Below are 15,721 nucleotides of genomic sequence, written 5' to 3'. Positions count from 1 at the left end.
GTACTCCAAATGAGGTCGCACCATTGATTTATACAGGGGCCTTATGATACTGGCTGATTTATTTTCAGTTCTCTTCCTAATAATCCCCAGCACAGCGTTGACCTTTTTATTGCAGTTGCACACTGTCTAGACATTTTCATTGAGACATACTACGACTCCAAGATCTCTCTCTTGGTCAGTCTCTGCCAGTTCAGACCACATCAATGTGTATTTATAGTTAGGATTTTTGGCTCCAGTGTGCATCACTTTCCACTTGGCCACATTGAACCCCATTTGCCACATTGACGCCCACTTGCCCGTCCTCAACTGATCCCGTTGGAGTGCCTCACAATCCTCCCTGGTTCTCACCACCCTGAACAATTTCGTGTCATCTGCAAATTTAGCCACTTCACTGCTTACTCCGAAAATTGCCCATTTATACTCACTCTCTGTTTCCTATTAATTAGCCAGTTTTTGATCCACAAGAGGACTTGTCCTTTTATCCCATGACTATTGAGCTTACTTAGGAGCCTTTGATGAGGAACTTTATCAAAAGCTTTCTGGAAGTCAAGGTAAATAAATCTATTGGGTCCCCTTTGTCCACATGCTTTTCACTCCCGCAAAAAACACTAACAGATTAGTGAGACAAGATCTTCCCTTATATATATGATACATCTTCCCTTACATATATGACATCTTCTCTTGTATCATATAAATATGCTCAAATCATACTTTGTTGGGGAAGATTTGGAGTTAGTGAGACAAGATCTTCCCTTATATATATGATACATCTTCCCTTACATATATGATACATCTTCTCTTGTGTCATATAAATATGCTCAAATCATACTTTGTTGGGGAAGATTTGGAGGTGAATCCTGCTGGTTTGGGAAACTCAGGTGGTTGGGGCGGGTGCTGTTATGTACCTGAGTGTTATGTAAGTTAAGAACTTGTCTTTGCTATTGTAACCCTATTTTAATTTTGCTAGAATGATGCTAAAAATCTCTCTGTAAATATACTTTGGAAATAAGCTTTTCTCTCTTTACTTTTGTCATTATCTTTTATTGTGTACCATATGCTGTGTGATTTTGGAATACTATGATGGATTTGTATGCTATGTAAAGGCAAGTCACCCTTATACCATTTGGGGTAAAAATAACATGCCAAGGGTTTTTTTGGGGAAAGACCCTAACCATGTTTCCCTACTGGGAGGGGAAGGTGTTAGGAAAGGGGGAAGTGCTTTTAGAACAACACAGTCTTATCTGTGGGAATGGAGCAATTAAATCCTAAGGTTACATCCCAGGAAGGAAGAAGGGAGTTTAGGCCTATATTGGTTGATTGAGTTGGAAAAGGAAATAGAATGCCAGTCTCAATTTAACTCCATTCTCCAGATTTAAGTATCCACAGAACTGACCGGGTTCAGAGTTAGATACATAGATCGAATTAGATAGATACAAAGAGCAGCAATTGTAAATTACTTGATTTCTGCTTGGCTCTTTTTGTATACATGCCAGGACACCAAGCACTGAAGACTATGGATCTAGGCTAAATTTTCTAATGGCAGAACAGAGATTTCCTGCTTCCCCTCTCCAGTTGTAGCCCACTGATCTCCACAAAATGCTGCTCCTGGGGGTTAGGAAGCCCCGGGGAATGGCATGAGGGGGCCTAGGAATCATCTAAAATTGCCAATTTAGTCTGGATCCAGTCTGATGGGTCAAACTAGACATGAGGGAGGAGATCTGTGATTAGGGTCTGTAGTTTGATTTAAAAACCTAATTAGCAGACTTACAGGGTTGCTTTGAACTTCAGAGAGAGATTGCTGGAGGAAGGGGTGTCTAATGCCTTCCTTCTTTGCCTTTTCTTTGACTTTAGTCAATCCCCTCATGTACAAAAGACAGGTAGAGCATCTGTCCCTGCAGAGCTAAGTTAAATTTTGGGACGGGTGATTTTAAACCAGGGAAGAGGCAGGTAAGGAAATGGTTAAATATGCCCACCATCAACACCCCTTCCTCACTCTTCAGAGCAGCCTCATGGAGATAATTAGTTAAAGAAACATGGGGGAATCTTAGGGAGCAATCCATTGCAAGTCTGCTAGAAGTAACTCCCATTTTATACAGTGGGGGCTCACTCCCAGCTAAGTGTTCTCAGGATTGCATTGTAAGGGCACAGAACCTTCCAGGTGCGTATAGTTGGGGTAAAACAGTGTTCTCTATCAGATCACATCAAATATCCGTCTTGTTTGGTTAGTAGAGATGTAAGCATTCTGAACATGAGGACTGAACACGTGTTGGTGGTGGTGGTGAGAAGTGTTGTAAAATCACAGCCAGATTATAGCAACCCAATAGGGCTTTCAAGGCAAGAGACAAACAGAGGTGGTTTGCTGTTGCCTGCCTCTGCATAGCAACTCTGGCCTTCTTCAGTGGTCTCCCATTGGAGTACTAATCAGGGCCAACCCTGCTTAGCTGCTGAGATCTGAGGAGATTGGGCTATCCTGGGCCATCCAGTTTAAGGCAAACACGTTGTAGCTGAGTTAATTACAGGGCATTAAACATGAGTTCCTTAAAGAGGCAAGTGGATCACCCTTATCTTGATCACCCTGTAATCTGGATCCTAGTGTGCGAGAGGACTTGACAGTATTTACTCATGTAAATACCTCATAGTGATAAATATAATACTTGGCCTACTGTGTCATATTTCTTTTTGATTTCTTCTTCAAAAAGTAATTTCTTTGATCAAGGTCCTGGATTCAATTTGAAAAGGTAACTATAGACTCTTAACATGTTCGCATTAAATTTTGATTGTACTGTAAATTAGGGTTGTTGTTTTTTTTAAAAAAAATACACTATAATTGAAATGCAAAAATTTAAAACAACCAATATAAATAAAAAACCTGATTAAAACAAACTTAAAAAAAACATTTTTAAATCTACCCTTTCCCATATATACAGTGTTAGAGCCAGATCATTGCACTGAATTTTCTTGATAGGTTCAATGTACCTCCTGAATGAATGCCTTGGTCTACACATACCACTTCTAAAAGCAAATCTATTCTTAGTTCCTGTGTCTGTACTTTCTACAGCAAGGCTTCTAATGCAGAAGTCCCAAAATGAAGCAAAGCAGGTTTATGAATTCTACCTTCTGGCAATTTAGTACGATACACGTGACACAAAGGTAAACCTCTTTTTTTACCACTACCAATGCTAAACCCTGCAAGACATTTTCCCTCTTGAGCTCTAGAGTCTTGGGAGTCTTTGCTCAGATGCATCACTTCTTCACAGTTTAAAACATATTATTTATTTTACATATTATTATTTATTTATAATACATCCTTCTCTTTCTACTCAGAGTGGCTTATGAGGATCCCCACTAGGATGAGACCTACTTAATTTAGCCATGCAAAAGCTTTGGAAGAAATATGTTTCCACTTCTGTGGTCAGGTAATTATTATGTCTGTAAATTCTAGAGATTTTACAGGCATGGAGATACATTCACTGCTATCACAGTGTTGTGAATATTGAATATTATAGAATGCATCTCCAATTTCTTTACTAATTAGTGGTTCCATATTGGAGAAGCAATATTCACAAGGAAAATATGTAGCTTTTCCTGCCTCATAACCTCTTGCCTTCAATACCCTTTCAAAAATTTAAAATAGTAGTTGTGGTCAACATCTGGTACTAAGCAAAACCTCTGTCATATTGGATTAACATCCAGGTCACATCCTTACTTCCCTTCCGGTGACGAAGCTGTAACACAGGATTTCAAAGCCATTACATTTGTCTCACCACCTGCGATAACAGTGCCTTGACATTTATGTAGTGGTTTCTGAAAGTAATGAATTATATCCCTCTGGGGCACAGTGAACAGACGGATGTGTATGAATTACATACCTCTGTATTTGTGAATTGAGTAGGACAAAGTGTACAGAAGAGTTACAATATGGCATTGCTAATATCGGCAACTATATGAATTACACAGAGCAGCAACAAAACCAGTCCCTTAAATTTTGTAGCAGGTTGTAGGGAGTTTGTATGACTTTGACCCAAGTACAGTTGAAATACTAATAACAATACTAATAGCAATCCTATGTTATAAGTAGCTAGAGAAACCTGTCTTTTTCTGGCTAAAAGATTCAAGGTGCTTGAACCAATTTGTTCTAGTAGCAGTCATTTGAAAATTGTTGATGAAAAACTTTTGATGCAAATATATAACTTTTATTATTGAATTTAGTCATGATAGGTTCACCAATCTCTAGGTGGTATCTGGAGAGTTTCTGGAATTATAAATGATCTTCAGACTACAGAGACCAGTTCCCCTGGAGAAAATGGCTGCTTTAGAGGGTAGACTCCGTGGCATTATACCTGCTGAGATCCCTCCCCGAGTCCTCAGGGTTTCTTCTCAGGGTCCACCCCCAAGATCTTCATGAATTTCCCAACCTGGAGTTGGCAACCCAGTTCATAGACTTTGCCTTGGGTTTCTCCATTGCAGCAGATCAGCCAGTCTATGATATCACAGGCTGAGCAAATAGCAGGCAGGTAATATTGTAGAGACCCATGCAGCTCCACTGTTATTTGTTTGTAATAGCAGCTGAGACACCCCCCCCCCATCTATGATGCCAGAAGTCCTTGACTTTTTAAATAGCTGATTAGCTGCGCAATCTTAAGCAGTTATTCAGTTTTGCAGATTGAAGTCAAGGAGGGAGACCTTATTAAAATGTCTTATACTCTTCCTATTGTATTGCTAAATTTGGTAACCCGCCTTGAGTCTCAGCAAGAAAGGCAGACTGTAAGCAAAATAAAATAAATGAAGGGTGTAACTTGGTTTAGGGTTGCAATGCAAGCTGAGTATCTTTCTGTAATACTTACAACTCTGTAGGAACATGTCTCCAAGATGGTAACACCTAAGTAATGGGGAGGGAACAGGAAGAGTAAGAAGTAGGAAGGGTGAGGTTGGGTGAGCTCCTTAGACAGTAGGAGATGGTGCAAAAAATAAAAAAGTAAAGTCATGGGGATTCAAGAAGGGCTGTGCTAAAGAAGTGGTCTTAGATTGTGAGCAGGAGTTTGAAGGACAGAAAAGCCTGAAAAGCACTCAGCCATGTCAGAAGGAGGCTGTTTCAGTTGTAGGGATAGTATGGCTGTTATTCAAAATAATTGGCTTCAACTTTTACTTCCCAGTGGGTTCTTTGCTCCCACACTTCCTCACTGTTGAAAAAATGTTGCACCCATCAGTAAGCCAAGCAGTTTTGACATATAAAATATACTATGCAAATACTGTTTCCCAGTTTTATTTATTTATTTTATTTATTTATTTGACATGGGTTCAGGGCGGCTAACAAGAGGCAATTGCCATACATAACACTAAAACCAGATAAAACAATCAATTACATTTACATTTAAAATCGGTGCTCATAACAATATGTCATCCAAGATGGGACTCCAATACAATGTTTCAGAGGATCTACTGTCTCTTCTTGGTCGGTCTGCACTATGTCCGTTCTTCATTCCCAAGGCCAGTTCGCATTGCCAGAAATGGCAGCACGGTGGTGGTACAGTGATGGTGGCGGCTCCTACTCAAAAGCCTGGCGGAAGAGCTCCTTCTTGCAGGCCCTGCGGAACTGCATAAGGTCCCGCAGGGCCTGCACAGCCCATGTGAAGACTGAGGAAATCAAAGTAGGCCCCCAAACACACACACACACACACAGAGAGAGAGAGAGAGAGAGAGAGAGAGAGAGAGAGAGAGAGAGAGAGAGACCAATCAAACAAAACAGAAACCCCAGAGTATGTAAAATGATCTGTCCAAAGGCAGATGTTGCAAGTGATCTTTCTCTAATGGCAAGGGTGGGTGACAACAGTACGAAAATAGAAATAGAATCTGCTGCCCCTTTCCCTTTTTCTAAAGACTGGTGTTGCTTTTTGAGACATTTGAATCTATGCAATCATATACACTTAATTACTAATATCTTGCTTCCTCTAAAAACTGAGTGATATGTGCTTCTTTCCCTTGCTTCTCCCATCTTGTTCTGTTGAACTGAGTGAGGGTTATATTGAATGTGATATGTTCTGATGTTGGTTATTTGCTCACTAAATACAGATGTAAAAATGTACCTGGAAGCATTCTTCATGTCCTGACTGCTGTGGTTCCATCCTTCCACCTGGAAACACTTCTGGGATTCCTGTCTACATTTTGTGTCAGAAATGGCTATTCTACACAGCCTTGCAGTGAGTAAAGGAGTGTAGGAGGATTCTGTTGGTCAGAAAAACAGGAAGGGGGAAAAAAGAGACAAATGATGTCATAACGAAAAGCCTAGCTGTAGCATAAAGCCAAAACAAAAAATAGCCCTTGCAGAATCTTTTGATGATTATTATGTGCAGAATTGCTGCTGGGAAATGGCAACTCCTGCTGTGTTGACCCCATCCCCTACCCTCCCAATTTCTATCTTTTTGTGCTCCAGGCCTTCCAAGGTCAGAGTCTTGGATGAATCTATCCATTTTTTATATCAAGATAGGTTCTCTTGATTAGGGCATAGATTTCTTCAGGTGCTTTCCAGAGCCTGGTGTCCTGAAATCTCGAGGGGCTCATTAATCAAGGATCTTTTCAGTGGCCCTCCAAAGCTCTCACACTGCGGCCGTGAGTAATGGCCTAACTTCACAGGATAATATCCTGGTCTCTCAGAATCTCCCCCATAATGAAGACTAATTTCACTCAAGAGCTCAGGAAGGGCCTTTAGCCTATCTCCTGACCACTGTTAGCAGGTCTGGGTCATACCTGCCACTCAAGTTAATTCAATCACCTGCAACTAGACACGTATCCTATCCCCATTACATCTCCTGGATACTCTTATCTGGTACCAGTGTACAATAAAAAGTTTGACCTGTCTTCTGGCAGCTTAGATCCTATTCACCAATGGGGTCTCAGATTCTAAAGTTGCATCAATCACAGTACAGCCCAGATTTCACTGATGGGCAGTCAGAACGTGAAGCTTTGGCCCAATGCTATAATAAATCCTAGTTCTCCACCAGTTTTGGTTAAAGTGCTGCTTCGCCTCTTCATGTCCAGGAAAAGCCAGGATATAAAAGGGGCATGCAAAGCTCTCTATTCTCATAGCTGGTTCTGTTACTGAACCTTCTTACATCATCGCTGACACTGAAATCACTGGACCTTCTCATCAAGACAGGCATAGCATGCTGCTTCTGTCTCCTGTTTTGCTAACCTTTCTGAATTGACTCTTCACCTCTCTCTGTCTGTTCCCCTGTCCCTTAGCTTCTTTCTTCACCAATCTAAAGTGGCCAGTCTTACAGCCTGGTCTTCCCCCCTGTATCCTCACTTGGTTTGGAACTCCTTCCGTTCTTTTCTGAAAATCCTTCCCTGTTTATCCTTCTGTGCCTTTAAGTCCCTTTTTGAACAACCCTGACCTGTCTCTTTGGTATAGCCAGATATCAGGAACATACTTCGGGTTCTAATTGGGTGTCAGGGAGGGAAGATGGCATGGTATAACCCTATCATATCAGATCCTGGAAGCTAAGCAGGGTTAGTAATTGCAAGGGAGAACTGCAAGGAAGACTCTGCAGAGGAAGGGCCTGGCAAAGCACTTCTGCTTCTCACTCGCCTTGAAAGCCCCTTGCTGGGGTCACTATGTCAGTTGTGACTTGATGACCATTTACACACACGCACACATGGACATGCAATTGGGTGTCAAATTAAGTGAAACTGTTTAGGATTGTGCAAATGTGAATGGTCTTATTGGATTGCTACAAGTGGATTGCTCTATGTTGCTGCCATTTGGATAGTTCAGTCTTAAGAACATAAGAACATAAGAGAAGCCAATGTTGAATCAGGCCAATGGCCCATCTAGTCCAACACTGTCACACAGTGGCCAAAAATACCAGGTGCCATCAGGAGGTCCATCAGTGGGGCCAGAACACTAGAACCCCTCCCACTGTTGCCCCCCCCCCAAGCACCAAGAATACAGTGCATCACCTGCCCCAGACTGAGAGTTCCTAGCTATACCTTGTGGCTAAAAGCCACTGATGGACCTCTGCTCCATATGTTTATCTAGTTCCCTCTTGAAGCTATCCATGCTTGTATCCGCCACCACCTCCTGTGGCAGTGAATTCCATGTGTTAATCACTCTTTGGGTGAAGAAGTACTTCCTTTTATCTGTTCTAACCTGTCCCTGATGGATTAAAGTACCCTGGTCCTGCTCCTACATTTAAGAACATAAGAACATAAGAGACGCCAATGTTGGATCAGGCCAAAGGCCCATCCAGTCCAACACTCTGTGTCACACAGTGGCCAGAAATACCAGTGCCATCAGGAGGTCCAGCAGTGGGGCCAGGACATTAGAAGCCCTCCCACTGTTGACCCCCCCCCCAAGCACCAAGAAGACAGAGCATCACTTGCCCCAGAGCCCCTAGCTATACCTTGTGGCTAATAGCCACTGATGGACCTCTGCTCCATATGCTTATCTAATTCCCTTTTGAAGCCGTCCATGCTTGTAGCACCCACCACTTCCTGTGGCAGTGAATTCCATGTGTTAATCACTCTTTGGGTGAAGAAGTACTTCCTTTTATCCGTTCTAACCCGACCGCTCTGCAGTTTCATGGAGTGCCCACGAGTTCTTGTATTGTGAGAAAGGGAGAAAAGTACCTCTTTCTTTACCTGCTCTTTCCCATGCATAATCTTATAAACCTCGATCATGTCACCCCTCAGTCGTCTTTTCTCCAAGCTAAAGAGCCCTAAGCGCTTTAACCTTTCCTCATAGGGAAAGTGTTCCAACCCTTTTATCATTCGAGTTGCCCTTTTCTGCACTTTTTCCAAAGCTATAATATCCTTTTTAAGGTGTGGTGCCCAGAACTGCACACAGTATTCCAAATGAGGTCTCACCATTGATTTATATAGGGGCATTATTATATTGGCTGATCTGTTTTCAATACCCTTCCTAATAATCCCCAGCATAGCATTGGCCTTCTTTATTGCAGTCACACACTGTCTCGACATTTTCAGTGAGTTATCCACTACAACTCCAAGATCTCTCTCTTGCTCAGTCTCTGCCAGTTCAGACCCCATCAATGTGTATTTATATTTAGGATTTTTGGCTCCAATGTGCATCACCTTGCACTTGGCCACATTGAACCCCATTTGCCATGTTGACGCCCACTCGCCCATCCTTGACAGATCCCCTTGGAGTGCCTCACAATCCTCACTGGTTTTCACCACCCTGAACAACTTTGTATCATCCGCAAATTTAGCCACTTCACTGCTTACTCCCATCTCCAAATCATTAATGAACAAGTTAAAAAGCAGTGGACCAAGTACTGATCCCTGCGGTACCCCACTGCTTACCACCCTCCACTGAGAAAATTGCCCACCTACACTCACTCTCTGTTTTCTATGAACTAGCCAGTTTTTGATCCATAAAAGGACTTGTCCTTCTATCCCATGATTTTTGAGCTTACTTAGGAGCCTTTGATGAGGAACTTTATCAAAAGCTTTCTGGAAGTCAAGGTAAATAATATCTATTGGATCCCCCTTGTCCACATGTTTGTTCACCCCCTCAAAGAACACTAACAGGTTAGTGAGACAAGATCTTCCCTTACAGAAACCGTGCTGAGTCTGCCTCAATAGGTTTTGTTCATCTATGTGCCTACTAATTCTTTCCTTAATAATGGTTTCCACCAATTTACCCGGTATCGACGTCAGACTGACTGGCCTGTAATTTCCCGGATCTCCTCTGGAACCCTTTTTAAAGATGGGAGTGACATTAGCTACCTTCCAATCCTCAGGAATGGAGGCAGATTTTAAGGAAAGATTACATATCTTTGTCAGGAGATCTACAAGTTCACATTTGAGTTCTTTCAGAACTCTCGGATGTATGCCATCTGGGCCTGGTGATTTTTCAGTTTTTAAGTTGTCTATCAGTTTTAGGACCTCCTCTCTCGTCACCTCAATCTGACTCAGGTCTTTCAACACCCCTCCTGAAATCAGTGGTTCTGGAGTGGGCAAGCACTTCTCATCTTCCACAGTGAAGACGGAGGCAAAAAATGCATTTAGCTTCTCAGCCATTTCCCTATCATCCTTCAATACTCCTTTTACCCCTTGGTCGTCCAAGGGCCCCACTGCCTCCCTGGCTGGTTTCCTGTTTCTAATGTATTTGAAGAAAGTTTTATTGTTGGTTTTTACGTTTTTTGCTATATGCTCCTCATATTCCCTTTTTGCCTGCCTGACCTCAGACTTGCATTTTATTTGCCATAGCCTGTGTTCCGTTTTATCAGCCTCACTGTGACTAGCTTTCCACTGCTTAAAGGAATTCTTTTTACTTTTTACAGCCTCCATTACTCTGTTTGTTAACCATGCAGGCTTTTTCCTATACCTGTTTGTGCCTTTCCTAACCTGCGGAATATATATTTTTTGAGCTTCTAGGATCGTAGTTTTAAATAGATCCCAAGCTTCCCCAATTGTTTTGACCCTTTCTACTTTTCCTTTCAGTTTCCTCCCCACGTGTCCCCTCATATCAGAGAAATTACCCCTTTTAAAGTTAAAAATGGTTGTGTGAGTCTTTTTGGCCAATTCTCTATTTGTACAAATGATGAACTCAACAACATTATGATCACTGTTTCCAAGCGGTGCAATCACTTTTACATCTCTCACCAGGTCTTGAGTGTTACTTAGGACCAAATCAAGGATCGCCTCTCCCCTGGTAGGTTCCGTGACCATCTGCTCCATAGCACAGTCATTTAGAGTGTCTAGAAACTCAATCTCTTTTTCCCGGCTAGAACACATATTGACCCAATCAATGTGTGGGTAGTTAAAATCACCTATTATTACACAGTGTTTTTGTCTAGTTGCTATCTTTAAGGCATTCATCATTTTATAATCCTCCTCTATCTTTTGATCTGGTGGGCGATAACAAACTCCCAGTGTTAAGTTTCCTTTTGGCCCCCCTATTTCAACCCATAGAACTTCCAGAAGCGAATCCAATTCACTTAGCCTCTCAATCTTTCTAGACTTTATACCCTCTCTGACATACAGAGCTACCCCACCTCCAACCCTTCCCCCCCTATCCTTCCGATATAATATATAACCGGGAATCACTGTGTCCCACTGATTTTCCTCATCCCACCAAGTTTCAGAAATACCCACAATGTCTATTTTTCCCTCCGACACCAAGCACTCCAACTCCCCGATTTTACCTCGGACACTTCTAGCATTTGTATAGAAACAGCTGTAATTTCCCTTACAAGTTAAGCCTGCATCCTTCCTCTTGCTATCTCGAGTCGTTGTCCGGCAGTCCATGTCACCAGCCATGGCCTCTGTGGACAATTTCAATCCACCTCCCTGTAGAAAAGCAACCGGTACCCCCTCACCTCTCTCAGATGAGCCAACCCGAACCAGAGACTTTTCATCTCCTGTCGGCTTTCCCCCAATATTCAGTTTAAAAGCTGCTCTGCCACCTTTTTGATTTTAAGTGCCAGCAGCCTGGTTCCTTCTCGGGACAAGTGGAGACCGTCTCGCCTGTACAGCTCCCTCTTGTTCCAAAAAGTATCCCAGTGCCTAACAAACCTGAACCCTTCCCCCCTACACCATCGTCTCATCCACGCATTGAGACTCCTGATCTCTGCCTGTCTCTCCGGCCCTGCGCGTGGAACAGGTAACACTTCTGAGAAGGCTACCTTGGAGGTCCTGGACCTAAGTTTCCTGCCCAGCAGCCTAAATTTCTCCTCCAGGACCTCACGACTGCATTTCCCCACATCGTTGGTGCCGACATGCACCACGACCACTGGCTCCTCCCCAGCACTATCTACCAGCCTATCTAAAACACGCGTAATGTCCGCTACCTTCGCACCAGGCAGGCAAGTCACCATACGGTCAGTACGCGGGTTCGCCACCCAGCTGTCTACCTGCCTAAGGATCGAATCACCCACTACCAAGAGCCCCCCTCCCACCCTGCTCAGGGATGGTTCCTTGGTGCAAAAGGAGAGCCGCTCACCAGCTGGGGAAGAGGTCCCTTCTGAGGGCACATTCCCCTTATCCTCAGCATGGTGCCCTGTTTCCCCTAGACCCTCATGCTCCCTGACAGCAGCGGGGCTGCCAGATCCAGAGTGGGACGAAGCTAACAAGTCCCCGAGAGTCTTTTCTGTGCGCCTAGCTGACTGTCTCTGCTTCTCCAGGTCAGCCACCTTGGCCTCAAGGGAGCACACACGTTCCCTGAGAACCAGGAGCTCCTTGCACCGAGGACACACCCAAGACTTCTGCCCAGTGGGCAGATAGTCATACATGTGACACTCCGTGCAAAACACTGGATAGCCCCCAACCCCCTGCTGGCATTCTGGCTTCATAATTCTTTTAAAATAAATAAATATAATCCCCCTTTTAAACCCTTGGTATTTATGTGGTTTTTGTTATCAAGTCAAATTATTTTACGGGAAAGACAAAGAGCCTAGGGCCTTGTCTTTCTGGCTCTTTTTGGGCTTCTTACAGAGCCCCTAGTCTAAGAGCCACAGGCAAAGAGCCCTTTAGCCTCTGCCAAGGTGCTTCCTTAAATAGAGGCCTCCCCCAGCAGAGGTCAGGCAGCAGCTATTCAAATTCAAATTCACCCAGGCACTCAATCACAGGCAAAACAATGCCCCTTCCACTTCCTCTCAATTACAGGCAATCCCAGTCAAACAATGCCCGTTCCTCTCCCACACTCAATCAGCCAGGACTCTGCAAGAACTCTAAGTGCTTCCACACACTGCTAAACACAGTTTTCCCACAAAATATCCTTAGCTGAATTCTCTCAGCTGAAAGCAAGTAAAAGAAACCCACTCACCTCTCTCACAGCTCTCTCTCCTGCTCCTGCTCAGAGCTCAGCTGGTCTTTTTGAGGTGTGGTGACCAGAGTCTTGCTATCTTGACTATCACCATTTCAATTCCCTTCTATTCTGTATCCTGGACAGGATAATAAAATTAAGTTCCTGATGCCCTTTCATCCTTTCCTTTTCCCTAGGAGAATTTTTGCAGCAAACTGGAAACTGTGTACAGTAGACTCAAATCATCCCTTACCCCAGAACTTGTGTACTAGTTCTACACGTGTAGAGGATATTTTTCACGTGTCTGTTCTGATGTGAGGACCAGTTTGAGTAACAGCTGTGGTTTTTCCTGCATTACTTCAGGAAGTAAATTAATGGTAAAACTGATATTAATGTTTTAATGTGAGCCAAGTACACAATGGCTGTGGTTACACTGGCAGCTTGTCACGATATGGTGCCATCTCTAATTGAACCAGTGGTTTTACTGGCAGCTTGTCACGATATGGTGCCACCTCTAATTGAACCAGTTTAAAGTGTTGCGGGGCATATCAGCCACATAGCACACTCTGCTGTGGGTTACCCACAGAGACATCCCATGGTAAAGCATCCACATTATTGCAGTGACTCAACGATGGAGCACACTGCCAAAAAAAATCCAAAATTCATGTGCACATAAGTGCTCATGTGAGCAGATATGCACACATGTGCATGAGTGCACATGTCCATATAGGCAATTTTTTAAAAAAATGCCTCCCTAGTGGCGGAAGGGATCTGCAGGTTCAGACTGCCAAATCCATTCTGCACGCGCTCCCCAGAGAGAGCCAGTTTGGTGTAGTAGTTAAGTGCACAGACTCTAATCTGGGAGAACTGGGTTTGATTCCCCACTCCTCCACTTGCAGCTGCTCGATGACCCTGGGCAAGCCATAGTTCTGTCAGAGCTTTTCTCTCAAGGACAGTTCTCTCAGAGCTCTCTCAGCCCCACCTACCTCACAGGGTGTCTGTTGTGCGGAGTGGAAGGGAAAGGAGTAAGCCACTCTGAGACTCTGAGTGAAGGGCGGGCTATAAATCCAATCTCTTCTTCTTCTTCTTCCCCTGTGTTCAGACATCCGGCCATGCACAATGACTGCACAGGGAACCAAAAACACCACTTGTGATGTGGTGCTTTTTTAACCCAGCTCCAAGTTGTCCTATGATGGGATAAGTGTGTTTGGGGAACCCAGGGCCGGATTTAGACTTGCTGAGGCCCTAAGCTATACAAAACCCAGAGGCCCCCTACTGTTTTAAATTACATCAGCTGGTCTCAGAAAAATTTAAAATATATACGCCTTTTTAATATTTGAAATCATTTTTTATATTGTGTTTTTATTTGAGGCCCCAGCAGATTGCGATGCCCTAAGCTGTAGCTTATTTAGCTTATGCGTAAATCCGGCACTGGGGGAACCCCTGACAGTTGTGGCTGTCTGACTGCCCCCATTTGATCCGGAGGGGAGGAGTGACTGACTATCCAAATTCCACAGTTTTCATTCCACCTTTCTTCTACTTTCTTCAACTTCGTTCCACCTTTCTTCAACTACAATTGTGGTTCTGCTAAACTGCAGTGTAAGTCTATATGCTGCTGTCCCACCATATTTATTGTCCAGCATGGCAGCATTAGCAGGAAAGGCTCTTCTTGCATCTCTTAACAAAGTGGTACCCTGGGAGATATTTATAGTCGCCATAATGTTATTCCCTTGCCAAGCTATTACTGAAATAGGCTATGAGTATATCATAGGAGACGGGATTTTTAATGGCATGGTGGGTTTTTTTTTTCCATCCTAGGAATTGGAAGCTACACTTCCTTACTAATGAGTTGTTTAATCCAATTAATATTTCTGCCAAGCTGGCTCCAGAAAGGAGAGTGCAATTCTAAGCAGAGCTATCATCTTCTAAGCCCATTGACTTCAGTGGATGCAAAAGGCTGTAACTCTGTTTAGGATTGCACTATTAGGCCGGAACTACATGTTTGGCAGCAAACATGGGATTCCTAACTCTGTATCTGTCATGGCGGGGGATGTTCTCCATACTTGCCCTACCCATTACTTTGCAGATCTTCTCTGTTTCCAGTTTCTCCACAACCAGAGTTCTGGGATACATTTGCTAGTCAGCTAGGGGAATACAGCAATGGGGAGGGGTTGCAGAGGAAAAGTGGCAGGCCATCTGCTGCCTTGCACCTTAGTAGCAAACATGGGTATGAGAATCCCTGTGTTTACCACCAAAAGTGCCATTCTTTCTTTTCAAGCTAGAGAAAGTGGGAATGCATTCCTGTATTCTGATGGCTTGTGCATGTCAACTGGGCTTTAAAGGTAGACTGGAAAATAATCTAGGGCTGTTTAGCCTAGAAAAAAGGCAAGTAAGGGGACATGTGACAAGAGTTTTATAAAGTGTAAAACTTTATAAAGTTTTATAAAGTGAACCTAAACAGCATGATAAAAAGTAGAGACCATCACCCTGCCAACAAAAGTCCGCATGGTCAAAGCAATGGTAGTCCCAGTAGTCATGTATGGCTGCGAGAGTTGGACTATAAGGAAGGCTGAGTGCCGAAGAATAGATTCTTTTGAACTAGGGTGCTGGAGAAGACTCTTGAGAGGCCCTTGGACTGCAAGAAGATCAAATCAGTCAATCCTAAAAGAAATCAACCCTGACTGTTCCCTGGAAGGCCAGATAATGAAACTGAAGCTCAAATACTTTGGCCACCAAATGAGAAGGGAGCACTCACTGGAGAAGACCCTGATGCTGGGAAAGATTGGAGGTCAAAGAAGACGGGGACGGCAAAGGATGAGATGGTTAGACAGTGTCATAGATGCAACGGACATGAAGTTGAGCCAACTTCAGAGGACGGTGGAAGATAGGAGGGCCTGGCGGGAGCTGGTCCATGGGGTCGCGAAGAGTCGGACTCGACTGTGTGACTGAACAACA

The sequence above is a fragment of the Gekko japonicus genome, unplaced genomic scaffold, assembly GCF_001447785.1.
Source record: "Gekko japonicus isolate JY-2015 unplaced genomic scaffold, Gekko_japonicus_V1.1 scaffold79, whole genome shotgun sequence".
Lineage (NCBI taxonomy): Eukaryota > Metazoa > Chordata > Lepidosauria > Squamata > Gekkonidae > Gekko > Gekko japonicus.
Note: the sequence above shows the minus strand (reverse complement) of the source record.